This window comes from Mirounga angustirostris, unplaced genomic scaffold (assembly GCF_029215605.1).
Source record: "Mirounga angustirostris isolate CCGP_5_RB_7025 unplaced genomic scaffold, mMirAng1.0.hap1 SCAF_2, whole genome shotgun sequence".
Lineage (NCBI taxonomy): Eukaryota > Metazoa > Chordata > Mammalia > Carnivora > Phocidae > Mirounga > Mirounga angustirostris.
Window position 1 is genome coordinate 91,158,926 of NW_026991710.1, and position 14,223 is coordinate 91,173,148.

The window sequence follows — 14,223 nt, forward strand, 5'->3', positions numbered from 1 at the left end:
ACCAATGATACTAACAAAATCAAACCAAGCTAAGCCAAGTCCAACCAAATTAAGTCATATTATATGCAAATGAAATCAAACTAAACTCATACATAACAAGTCTTATAGCCCTGAATTCCTCTGCTTACATTGATGAACTGTTTATGGACATTATTCCTATTCCCATATCTCTGAATGTATGAACTTTTGTGTGTTTTTTTTGAAAAAACTATTTTTATTTCTAGTTTTTTTTTTTTTTAAATTTTATTATGTTTTGTTAGTCACCATACAATACATCATTAGTTTTTGATGTGGTGATCCACGATCCATTGTTTTCGTATAACACCCAGTACTCCATGCGGTACGTGCCCTCCTTAATACCCATCACTGGGTTAACCAATCCCCCCTCCCCCTTCCGCTCTAAAACCCTGTTTGTTTCTCAGAGTCCATAGTCTCTCATGGTTCATCTCTCCCTCCGATTACCCCCCTTCATTTTTCCCTTCCTTCTCTTGATGTCCTCCATGCTATTCCTTATGTTCCACAAATAAGTGAAACCATATGATAATTGACTTTCTCTGCTTGACTTATTTCACTTAGTATAATCTCCTCCAGTCCCACTCATGTTGATGTGAAAGTTGGGTATTCATCCTTTCTGATGGCTGAGTAATATTCCATTGTATATATGGACCACATCTTCTTTATCCATTCATCTTTTGAAGGGCATCTCGGCTCTTTCCAGTTTGGCTATTGCAGACATTGCTGCTATGAACGTTGGGGTGCACGTGGCCCTTCTTTTCACTACAACTGTGTCTTTGGGGTAAATACCCAGGAGTTCATTAAGATAAAAAGCTTCTGCACAGCAAAGTAAACAATCAACAAAACAAAGAGGCAACCCACAGAATGGGAGAAGATATTTGCAAATGACACTACAGATAAAGGGCTGGTATCCAAGATTTATAAAGAACTTCTCAAACTCAACACCCAAAAAATAAATAATCAAGTCAAAAAATGGGCAGAAGATATGAAAAGACACTTCTCTGAAGAAGACATACAAATGGCTAACAGACACATGAATGTGTGAACTTTCGAACACCAATTTGAAAATTTTCTTTGGAAATGCTTTTCTGTATTTTTGGAAACAGCCCTGGATGTTTACCCAGAGCAACTCAAGGGAGGCTACTTAGAGTGGTTACCTAGGAACCTGGTGAATATATCAGTAGAGATTTCTAGAGACTAATTCTAAACATCTATTTTAAATAGTCTTAGCAATTTAATGGTAAAGAACATTCTGAAGAAGTTCTTTCCCTAGCAAAACTTCTGAGACATTTTTAGAATACAAGACAAATACCCCCAATCCCTGGTGGGGTTGTTTATTTGTTTTTTAGGTTTTTTTTTTTTAATTTTTAAAAAATAGAAATAAAAAAGTTAGAATAGATGGATTAGGTAAAAGTTGAAACTGAACATTTAGGGCATCTCAACTAGCACCAAATCAATTATACCTTTTTTTTTTTTTTTTTATCCTTCACCTAAAAACCATCTGGGCCTGTCATAGAGACTCAGCCTCTAAGCACAGTCAAGAAGGAACTGTCCAGATTGTCAAGAACACATGCCTTATACCACTTGTACAACACTTGTAGAAAGAAGTCAACTTCTACAACAATGGGTGAAATTATATAGTGTTCAGGAAGTCCGTAAGTATGAATAGCTCTAGGATAATGTAAATGTTTATAAAGCACAGTTAGCAGTTAGAGATTTCACACCTTCTTCCACCAAACACCTGATTTATTTTTTTCTTAAAAAAAAATTTTATATTACATTTTTAATGTCAGAACATTTTCAGGGACTAGAATATATTTTGCTCTTTTTTTCAGATTTTAATAATCTTACCTATGTTTCTAGTTTCTTCTCTTTCATCCATCACAGATCTTTAAGAATGCAAAATCATTAGAGATCTTTTCTTTATTTATTATGTAAGGGAGATGGAGGGGTATGGAGAAAATCCACAATGATTTTAGATTATAGAAATTGTATTTTGGTTATTAGTAATTACAGTCTTGTAGTTCAATTTAATTCATGTATTTTGAGTGCTCTCAGAATTTCATTCATTTGACTAATCACTATAAATGTGTCAACTAAGCAAGAAGACTATAGCTTCAGGCTTCATAAAATTTACCAGCTAACCTGACGTGATAGATGAATGAGCATCCATTCATCCTAATTTAAAGGAAAGTTCTCAAAAATGGAAAAGATTCTAGGGGAAAAATAGGACTTTAATTTCAAGGTGTTTTTTCCCCCCCTCTTATATGATTCAAATATGGACTCAAATGTTTGCACTCATTCATAAGATCTGTAATCATCTAAGGGTGTTCATTAATCTTTATGATGTTAATTCTGTGTCATCTTTTGTTCTCTAGCATATTGTATCAAATATTTTTCAAAATTCTCACTTTTGCCCACAGTGCATTTTTAAGGCATAATTATTTTCCTGACTCATTCTAGATCCTTTGAGGAAATGAGCAGAGGTATATCCTATGTGTTAGGGCAATTCTTCAAGGAATTAATTATAAAATGGCCTGTTTTGAAGATGCCCTGAGTTATGTGTTAGGACAATTTTATTTTGTTCTCAGCTTATGAGAGAGATCTTACAAAACCAAAATAGTTCATTTGAGAGGAAGATAATTGCAAAGGTGGATCTTTGACTTAGCTACTCACACATATTTGGTATTATTACTCGAGATAGTACAGACGGTCATTTTAATGTGCATTTACCAGTCATCAACACACTTTACAGAGGATAAAGCTTAAGAAGTTAGAGCAGATGACTTCCAAATGCCATTGCAGTTTTGCCATGTGATGACATAGGATTGTTGCTACGTAGGTAAGCAAGATTAAAGGCACACTGAACAGATAACTAAAGCCATCACAAGCCCAAATCTGAAAAAGAACCAGCAGCGGTTTTGAGTTCCTTCACATTTAGAATTAGATGATTTATTTACCTCTTTTTATATAGTATTTTAAGTGTTACTTATTCACTCATAGAAAATGCCATAAACAGCTGGCCCATATTTTGCTTTTGGGTGATTTCCTTCAGTAACTGTGGAGAAGAGTTCGTATGAAATTAGAGGCCTTCTTTGTTCTATGGAAAATCATGTAGTCGATGATTATGATGCTCCAAACTTGGATCGACAAACATGTAATCGTGGACTTTGGAGAGATGTTGCTGTAAAAGCCAGCTCACTTCTTTTCTTCCTCTCACTGCAAAAGCTTGTTTGTAATTTGTTTGTTTGTAACCTCTTTTTGTTTTTCTGCAGTGCTTTTTCAGTTCAATTAAAATAATCAGCGACTTTCTTTTTTTCTTTCTTTCTTCTGAAGCTAATTAAGTTGTGATCATTAAACCATTAAAATGAAGGCAAGTATAATTAAAAATTTCTCCATTTAAAATGTTTGGTTATACATAAGTGACAGAAGAGTATAAAACATATATTAAAGAGCAAGAATAAAATATTTAGGAATATTAACTTTCATCTTAAGCTAGTGATAGATGGAACACTTGGCACCCTTCAGAAGTCCTGCAGGCTTTTTTGACCACGGGCAGTTTGGGCTTCTCAGCCTGGCTAAGAAACATAGAGCACGGCCTGCTGAAGATTGGAAAAAGAGCTTGAGGTCAGAGGTCGACACAGTGAGGGAGTTTGCTCTTTAAGAGGTTATCTGTGGATCTGCAAAGCCAAAGTATAATTGGGTTTTGTGATGTGATTTTAGTGTGTAATTGTATATGATCTTAGATAGTTTCAAAGACAAGCTTGGAAGATTTTTCTAGCCTGTTTGTGATAGCAATTTTAGGGATTGTGTGCAATCTTGGATGGACAATTCAGAATGATCAAAAATAGCCATCAGAAGTGATACAGCAAGTACTTGATTCATTTTAACTATAATCAGCCCATTGATTTTAATGTGATGTTTTCTTTCTTTTCAGGACATTGCATTGACTATGAAAATAAAGATATTTAGTTTTCATGATGGGTAGCAGCATAGCCAATTTTATATCATCATCATAGTTCTCAGTATTTCAGAGTTTGAACTTTACCGAGGATTACTGAATCATGAAAAGGAAAGAAAAATGTTAGAGTGCTGCACTTGAATATCTAGGATTCTTTTTTGCCACTAAATTTGTCAAGTTTCTGATTCCTGAATATTCTAAACATGGGAAATAAACATTTCCTTATTGTTTTAGGTGTTTAGGGCTGCCTTGATTAAGCTGTCCCTGCTGTCAGTTATGTTCTTATAAGCCTGGTTGGATCTATTTCATGTTAGGAAAAAGCTCAGATAAAGCCGGGAAAGCTTAATGTTTATCCAATGTGAAAATAATTACTCAAAAGTGTTATTCTTAATCCAGATAATTAGAGTGAGGAAGGCAAGATCAGTGTCATTGTGAATTATGCCCCGGCAATTGACTCTTGGTCCTTGTAAGTTTCAGGTGAAGATGTGAATGGATAAAGGTTAGATTAAACATAATCCAAAGTAGCTGCAACCTTAATCTGTTATGATACAAGGATGATCACTTAAAAAGAGCTGGATTGTGGGATTGTTTCTGGTTGGATAAGATGCCGCTCGACTGGGACTAGTCTGAAAACATGCTTAGCACCATGTCACTGCGGCTGGGAGCACTTGTGCACGACTGCAGTCTGCCACAACTGACAGGCGCTTCTGGGCTCCCGCCGCACGTTGGCGGAATCACCCTTTCACAGTATCTGGGCTTCACAATAATATGCCTTCCAATGGTCTGCGTGGCACAAATATTTCCTGTGACCTTTGTGGCGTCTCTTCTTGGCTGTCATAAGCATGGACTGGAAAGCTGCTAAAACTCCACTATAAAGTATGCAGCCATTTATTAACTTACACAGTTAGAGGGTTTATTTTTGCTCCGTTTCAACAAAGTCTATTGTGAGTATGACTCTTTTAAGGTAATTCACAATATTTGTAGAACTAGTTATCTATCAAGTATTTTGAAAGTAAAGCTAGCCTTTTCTAAATATTTCTGGGGAGTTAACTTTTTTTTTTTTTTTTTTTTTTGGAGTACTGGCAATGAGATCCAAAAGCTTTTAAAAGCATGATGCAAAATCCAGCCATTTTTTTAATTGCAAGGGAAAAAAAGTATTTGGAGTTTCATCTGTTTTTCTCGATAAATCTCAGAAATTTAATACAATCAATTTCTGAGTGGCTAAGTTGGTTTGCTTTCATACAGAAAACGGAATAAAAAATATTATTATGTGAAATCTTATTGCCGAAATTGAAATGCATTCTATTTTATGACAAATGAATTTTAAATAGTGTTTGAACATTTAATGATTTATGAGTTGTTTGTTCCTCTCCCCAGTAAAATTGTGTTGTGCCACATTTATTGTTGCTAAATAGTTAAGGAAATACCTAATGCAATGTAAAAGATAATAGTGTGAATTTTGGGGGCACCTGGGTGACTTGGTCGGTTAAGCATCTGCCTTTGGCTCAGGTCGTGATCTCCGGGTCCTGGGATGGAGCCCCGCGTCAGGCTCCCTGCTCAGTGGGGAGTCTGCTTCTCCCTCTCTTTCTGTCCCTCCTCCATGCTCATGCTCTCTCTCTCTCTCAAATAAATAAATAAAATCCTTAAAAAAAATAATGTGAATTTTAAAAATACATTTAGCTTGACCTGGAATAAAGTTCTAAATGATTAGTTTGAATATTTTAGTAAGGTATTAAAGTATTATATTTTAATAAATATCACTCTGATATATCAATATATTTTAACCATCACTAAAATCCACGTTCTCTTCATCTGATACATGTTGTCCTTTGATAAATATATAACATTGTGTGCTATGAATGTACCAGACATGTTTTCTAGTTACATTAATGACTTTCATACGTGCGAACTTTGCTTTTCAAAATTTGTTTTTCAAAGGCAATAAATATTTGTTGGGCATTTACTACCCACATTAAGGCATTTGGTCCATAGTTTTACAAATTATTTAGTAATTTCTGAAATTATTTCTCAAATTAATAAATTTATGCAACTGATGTTTTACCAAGGGCCTCTTGTGTGCCAAACAGTGGTTAAGGATTGTGACTATAGCACTAAACAAAACCAAGTCTCTGCCCTCCTGAGGCTTACAGCTTTGTGAGCAAAGAGAGAAAGTAAGATAAAAAATAAATACATGATGTGGAAAAAAGTGGTAAATGCAATGAAAAAAAAAGGATAGTTAGGGGTTTGAGAATGGGGCATGGCAGATCACTATTTAACATGGAAATATTAGAGATGGCTTCATGGAGAAGGACTTGTGAAAAGACCTTAAGACTATGAGAGACTAGGTCAAGTGGTACTCTTGGCTAAGAATGCACTGGCTTCCAGATAATTACTCTTTTTTGGTAAATAGAACAATTTACCAGGCAGATTTTCATCAGGCTTTCAAACATAGTTATCATTTCAGAATTTACTGATTAAGTTTTGCCAGAGTACCAGATTCTTTTCTATATTTAAAAAAAATTATTCAGATTGAACAATCATCAATAGCTTGTGGTTCTAAAATATTTGTAAAACATTTTGTGCTTGATTTTGGAAAAACAGTGTGTCTTTATCTTCCAGGTGATGATGAAAAACATATAGCTATCAGCCATCAAGAAAATGCACTTGTATTCTTGTATGAAAGAATAACAGCAAGAAAGAAGAATGTCTCTTGGTGCTTATTCAATTGTGTGTGAGTGCTACAGGCCCCAGGAATTCTGTTATCATTGTGTGTTCTACCTTCTATAGATATAAGTCTTACACCAGGCTTTGCCTTGTGAATAGGATGACTTAAGAGGCGTTACTGACCTGGGGATGTAGACATTTTGCTCACCTGACTTGTTGTCACTAGAACTCTTTTTTTGTTCCTAATTTTCAAAACACTATTTCATTGCCTATATCCAGAAGAGAATTTACCCTTTAATTTTTGTGTTATTTGTTTATATTTCAATATAAACATATTTTCCAGATCATCACTGCAGAAAAGAATCTGCTAAGGAAGAAAAGAGAGCAGACATGAGGTTACTAAGTTCCTTGACAAAAAGAGGAAGGTAAGGGGTAAACTGAAAGAAGAATACTTACAGAAAGGGGAGATTGATGTCACTAAAAACATTTATCTCTTTACAGCTTTAGAACAAGGGCTTCTAGGACAAAATCCAGCCAACGGACTTCCTCATAGAAAAGAGAGAATAAGGCATAGTTGCAAAGTTAAAGTTGGATGAGAACGCAGAGGTCCAGAAGGGAAGAGGCAGCCTTTGGCCAGGTTCATACACAGCATCTCAGCAGAGCCAGAAGTACTCCCAGTCTAGTGCATCAGAGCAGTGAATGGCTTCTGACTGGCGCAGACAGTCCCGAACTTATGAACAGACAGTGTTTAAATGGTCAGTAAGCTATTTTCTCTTAAGAAAAAAAAAGTTATAATGCATAGTTAGATTCATAATAGAGCTGAACCATAATAGTCCTGAGCCCCAAATTCTGAGGCCTCTGTATCATAATCATTCTTGAGCCTCAGTTGCCATAAGCCCAGAGTCCTGTTGAACGCTGCATGGTTTTCCCTGCTTCTACATCTTGACTTTTTAGCCCAGAGTCTTGAGGCTCTTTGAGAAAGGAGACTGCACAGAGATGATGGCTGCTGGAAAGATACCAAAGCAGGGCCAGCTGGGGAGACCAGGTAACAGCCTCTGGTGTAGTTCTTTGGTGGTGGGAGTAGGGTGGTGGGTGGGAAGTCTGGGATTTAGGATCGCCAGCAGCAGCTCTCGCAGATGTCGGCTAGTGAGAATGGGATCGCGTGGGTGGAATGACAACAGTACTATTATGTACTGGATGGCAACCAATCAAATGTGCTTGGGGCAGAAACGGCCCTGACGCTTGTGTTGGCACCATGGTCCCTTTCCTTGTCCCTTGGGATGGGGTGAAAGAGTTATCAGTCCATGGGAGTAAACTAAAATGCAAAATTGTGGGGCGCCTGGGTGGCTCAGTTGTTAAGCGTCTGCCTTTGGCTCAGGTCATGATCTCAGGGTCCTGGGATCGAGCCCCGCATCGAGCCCCGCATCGGGCTCCTCGCTCCGCGGGAAGCCTGCTTCTCCCTCTCCCACTCCCCTTGCTTGTGTTCCCTCTCTTGCTGTGTCTCTCTCTGTCAAATAAATAAATAAATAAATAAAAATCTTTAAAAAAATGCAAAATTGTGATTTTTAATGATTCATTTAGCAATAATTACTTGTCCTCATGAAAGAGTTAAATCCCCCCTCACTTGCAGAAGGAAGAAGATTGTCATTGAACCTCTTAAGTATAGGCAATAGACATTTAGATAAAACAACCACCAGGATTGAACATAAACACAGAAAGTTTGGCTTTAGTAGAAGTCATGTAACTTAGCAGGACCTTTCACAAAGACAAAGGGAAGATACCACATGATCACCTCAATTGAGTCAATATGTAAACAAATAAAAATTATTAATACATTAGGAATAGAGAGCAAAGCAACTTAATGAATATAAAACTATCATCAATTGTATTTTGTCAGTTCTAAAGTGCATTTTACAATTGTTTGTATCTCAGTTATGACTAAATAAATTCAGTTTACTTGAAGGTGATCTATTTTGCTCAGTCCTTTAAACTAAAAAACAAAGGATGAAAGTACTCATTACTACTCTTAATCATTTAAATTCTGAAGTTTCTTGACAAAAAATAACACAAGAACAGATATAAAAGCTGTGACTCTCAGGAAGAATAAAAATCCATCATTATTAACAGAGTGTATGATTGTATTTCTAGAAAAATCCAAGAGGGTCAGCTGATAAACTATTGGAACTAGTAAGGACATTCATTAAGTGGCAGGATATAAGATAAATATGTAATATTAATAACCAATTACAACTTTATTGCTTGCTTTCTAAGCAAAGAAATGATGCTACTCTTGAAATATAAAAAGATAGTTTTGACCATAGTTTTAAACATTGTTTATGTTAAAACACCCAAAGCATAATAAAAGAACAAAAGGTAACTTGAAAAAAACATTCGCAATATACATGACAGACTGAGAAATAGAATTCTTAAATACAAAGAACTCTTACAAATTGAAGGTAATGGCCTGGATTGGAAAAAGCAAAAATATATAGAGATAAATCACGAAAACACAACCAATACTAATTCATGAAAAAGAAAAATCTCCCTCTCATTGATATTAAAATTAAAATAACTATAAAGTACTACTTCTCTTCTGTTTTAGTTATCTATTCCTGTGCAATTAATTACCCCCAAATTTAGTGGCTTGAACAACAAGCATTTATTTTATTTTATTTTTTTAAGATTTTATTTATTTATTTGTCAGAGAGAGAGAGAGTGAGAGAGAGGCAGGTAGAGGGAGAAGCAGGCTCCCCACTGAGCAAGGAGCCCCATGCTGGACTCCATCCCAGGACCTTGAGATCATGACCCCAGCCAAAGGCAGACGCTTAACCGACTGAGCCACCCAGGCATCCCAACAAATATTTATCACCTTATGTTTTCTGTGGGTGAAGAATCCAGGTGTGGCAGTACCTTTAGCTCAGAATCTCTTACAAGGTTGCCGTGGAGGTGTTAGTTGGAGGGACAGGAGTCATCTCATGATGACTAGGAGAATATCTGATCTTAATATCACACACGCGACTGTTGGCAGACCTCTGGTTCTCGCTGGCTATTGGCCAGAGATATTAGTTCCTTTGCCTTACACATCTTTTCATAGGACTACTCACACCTAGCAGCTTTCAACAGAACAAGGAACCTGAGAGAGGCAGGGGAAGGGGGCTCAGAGTGGGGAGGAGGAGGGAGGATGTGGGAGCCCAAGACGAAGCTATCTTCTTTTTATAACCTAATTTTGGAAGTGATATCCCATTGATTCTTTAATATTCTTTTGAATAGAATTAAATCAGGAATCCAGCCCAACTCAAGGGGAGGGAATCACACAAAGGTATGAATACCCAAAGGCAGGGATCACTGGGGGCTATTTTAGAGTCTGAGCATTCACACCTCCCATTAAACAGCAAAGATGAAAAATAAACACTTAAAAAAATCAACTCATAAAAATCTGGTGTTGAAAAGGGTGAGGAGAAATATAGTCTGGTAAGAATAATACATTGATATAAACTTTTGGGATAATTTTTATCTAAAAAGCAATAAAATGTTCACACTCGTGGACCCATAATTACATTTGTAGAAATTTATCATAAAGACAAGAGACACACACAAAGACTTGTATAAAGGAATATACATCAGAACCTCATTTATAATAACAAAGTAGTAAACTAACTTTTACAAAGAAAGGAAAGATGAAATGATTTATAGTGAAATCTGGATAGTAGAATATTTTAGTCACTTTATTATGTTTCCAAAGTACATTTCACATTAGAAAAGGCATTAACATTAGAAAGCCTTAAAATGTTTAAGCAAAAAATGTAAACTACTGTGTAGTATGATTTTGATTATATTGAAATATTGATTTTAAATATATATGCATATATAGAGAGAGAGAGAGAAAGAGAGAAAGGAACAGAGAAAGAGATACAGAGATATAAATAAAATTATTACATTATATATCTTTGGTAAGAAGATTAGAAGACTTAGGAGTGAAACTTTTAAAGACAGTTTTGGTTTATAAAAATGTCTATGTGTACAAAAAGGAACTTTCCCAACAATTTCTTTTGCTCCTTAATTTTCTCCTGCCAATGCAAAGTAGAGGGTTATGATTTAATGTAAAGACATGATTAGCTGTGTTGGCAACAGTATGTCCAGTCATTTTAATTGGTGGTATGCCACATGATGGACAGAACCAAAACTATGGTGTACCACAGAACTGGGAACAGTTTCCATACCTCAAGGCCCAGTATTAGTCTTGGCTAAAATACTATGTGATGATAACAAATGCTATGCTTTAAAAGTAATTTCATGTTGGCGTACATTTAACATCATCTGATGCTTTTTAGCTAAAGTCACTATTTTAATTATGCTTCTATTATAGAATCTAGTATAAGTCTGCTTTCAAAAAGTTAAATCTCACCACCATCCACAGTTAGTATTTTTCAAACCACCATAATGTGTTTGAAATTAGAGTAGGTAAGCATTTGAAACAAAGAGATCAATCAGGAACATGCTTATTTTTTACTTTCATGGTTTTAGATGTCCACTTAGAGATTTCACCTATAATTGAATCCAGCCTATTACATAATCCTGTGAAAATAATTTCTTTAACATCAGCCTTTCCTGCTAGACTGTGAGAAACATGAGGGCAGGGATGTTATTTGTCCTACTCATCTATTTCCAATACCTCCTATTGGAAACCTGGAGCTTAGCAGAGACATAATATTTCTTTATTAATGGAATGAATGAATGAATGAATGAATGAACGAAAGAATAATAAAGCTCTGGGTAGTTGAGTTTGTTTGTAGTAACATGTCTAGGACATTTTACTTTGTGTCTGTCTTGTTTCTATCCTCTCCAACACAGGAAATTTCAGAATCCATAATGATGGTCTTTTTGTTTTGATAACACTCCTTTTCCCAAAGTCCCCACTTTTCCACCCCCCACCCCCAACAAAATACCAAGAAAGAAAGATAACTGTCTAAATAACAAACTAAAGAATAACAAATTCTGGGGGGAGACTTGTTAGTTTTATTTAATCAAGTAACACAAAATAACTGGTATATCTTCCTTTTTCAGTAATTTTGTTAAATGGGTTGGTTTTTTGGTCATTATGCTTCTTTTTTTTAATTATTATTATGTTATGTTAATCACCATACATTACATCATTAGTTTTTGATGTAGTGTTCCATGATTCATTGTTTGCATATGACACCCAGTGCTCCATGCAGAACATGCCCTCTTAAATACCCATCACCAGGCTAACCCATCCCACCTCCCCCCTCCCCTCTAGAACCCTCAGTTTGTTTTTCCGAGTCCATGGTCATTATGTTTCTATGTACAGTAATCTCCCATGGAGTTAAATTTGTGTGTGTGTATGTGTGTGTGCACTTGAGTGTGGCAGACAGAATACTGACTCCCAAGAATGTCCATATCTTCATTCCTCGAACTTGTGAATATGTTACCTCACGTGGCAAAGAAGACTTGCAGACATGATTAAAGATACAGACTTTGAGATGGGGAGCTTTTCCTGGATATCTGGTGGGCCAATCTGATCACACAAATCCTTTAAAAGTGGAGAATCTCCTGGCTGTGGTTATAGAGAGATGTGACAATGGAAGAAAGGGTCAGAGAGCTGTGTTTTGCTGTCTTTGGAGATGGAAGAAGGAAGCCTTGAGCCAATGAATGCAGGAGGCCTCTGGAAGTCAGAAAGGGTCAAAGAAACCAGTTTTTCCCTAAAGCTTCTAAAAGGAACACAGCCTTGCCAACACCTTGATGCTAGCCCTGTGAGATCTGCGTTAAACCTCTGACCTATTGAATTGTAAGATAATAAATTCTGTTGTTTTAAGTCATTAAGTTTGTAGTAATTTGTTACAATAGACAATAAATGCAGTGATATTTTGGGTGAATTCGTGTGTATCTATTTGTCTAGTTCTAAAACAGGTACTTTAGTAAAGATATTTATTAAAAAAAATTGTATCTTTAGATCAGCTTACTGCTTGGCCAAGTAAATTTAAGTACATATGGATTTTTCAAATTGCCCATTTGGTTAAAAGAAAACATAATCAGGTGGGCCAGTTGGAATTTTAGTAGGTAGCGCTCTTTCCTGCTACTTTTTGGGGGATCTTATGGGAATCATTATGTGTAGTTAAATTAGGAATGTGTGTGGCTGTGGACATGTTTTCTTTTCCTATGGAGATGGAGAATGGCAGAAGGGATGTGGGGGTTGGAAGGTGACTTGGTGTTTGTGGTTAGGTTGGTGAAATATTTTGTGGGCTTGTTGATTTTATATATGACTCTTTCAGCCATAATCTCTTGGCAATGTGACAACAACAGTACCCTTTATCTGGAGTTTTCCAATATTTGGCTTGTTAATATCGACATGGGAATAAAGAGATGAAAACAAGAAATTCAGCTAAACAAATCATACAAGCTCATGGTTAAAATTGAGTTAGAGATTAAACTTTAGTTACTTTCATTTTTAAATTCTATTATTTAACTATAAGGTAAAAAAGTTAAACAGTAATTTTTAATGCAAATTTTTTATTTTTATGAAGTATTTCTATTTAAGAAGTTTTATAAGATTTCGACTGTTTGAAGCAATGCAAATAGCTTTATTTCTTCTTCCATTTGGCATATGTACTAGTTTCCTATTACTATTACAAAAGATTACCACAAACTCTGTGGCTTAATGCAACACAGATTTATTTTCTTACAGTTCTGGAGGTCAGAAGTCCAAAATAAGTCTTAGATGCTAAAGTCAAGGTATTGGCAGGGTTGGAGGCTCCGGGTGAGGATTTGTTGTATTACCTCTTCTGGCTTGTAGACATGGCTCAAACTCCTTCTCAGGCACAGTGGCGCATCACTCCAATCTCTTGCTTGTCATCACATGTCCTCTAATTTGGACTCTTCCTGCATCCCCTTTATAAGGACCTTTGTGATTACATCCGACCCATCAGGATATCCAGCATGATCTCCCGTGTCAAAATCTTTAACTTAAACATATCTACAAAGCCCCCTTTCGGCATTGTAAATTGATATTCAGAGGTTCCAGGAATTAGGATATGACATGTGTGTGTGTGTGTTTGTGTGTGTGTGTGTGTGTGGTATGTAGGTGGATTATTCAGTCTGCCAGTATAAACTAGAAATCACAAATGCAATGCATGGAGCACTGGGTGTTATGCACAAACAATGAATCATGGAACACTACATCAAAAACTAATGATGTGATGTATAGTGATTAACATAATAAAAAAAAGAAATTACAAATGCTCTGATGCCTCTCAATATTGTCTTTATCTTGGAAGACCATTGTCAAAGTTCCTGGTGGTCATTTCAACCAAGACACTACATGTAATTCATAGAATAATAGCAATGAAGAGTTGTCAGAGACTTGGAAATTATGTAGTCCATAACTTCTTGAATTAATGAGGAAATAGAGTAAAGCTTGTATATTATATATCTGGAATTAAAATTCAGAGTCTTTATATCTTTAGAAAGACCAAAAGCATGGTGTTAAATGAAGCAAGAGAATGTTTTGATTTATTGGATAGATAGTAAAAATCATTAATAATTTATTGTCATTTGTTGATGTAGGT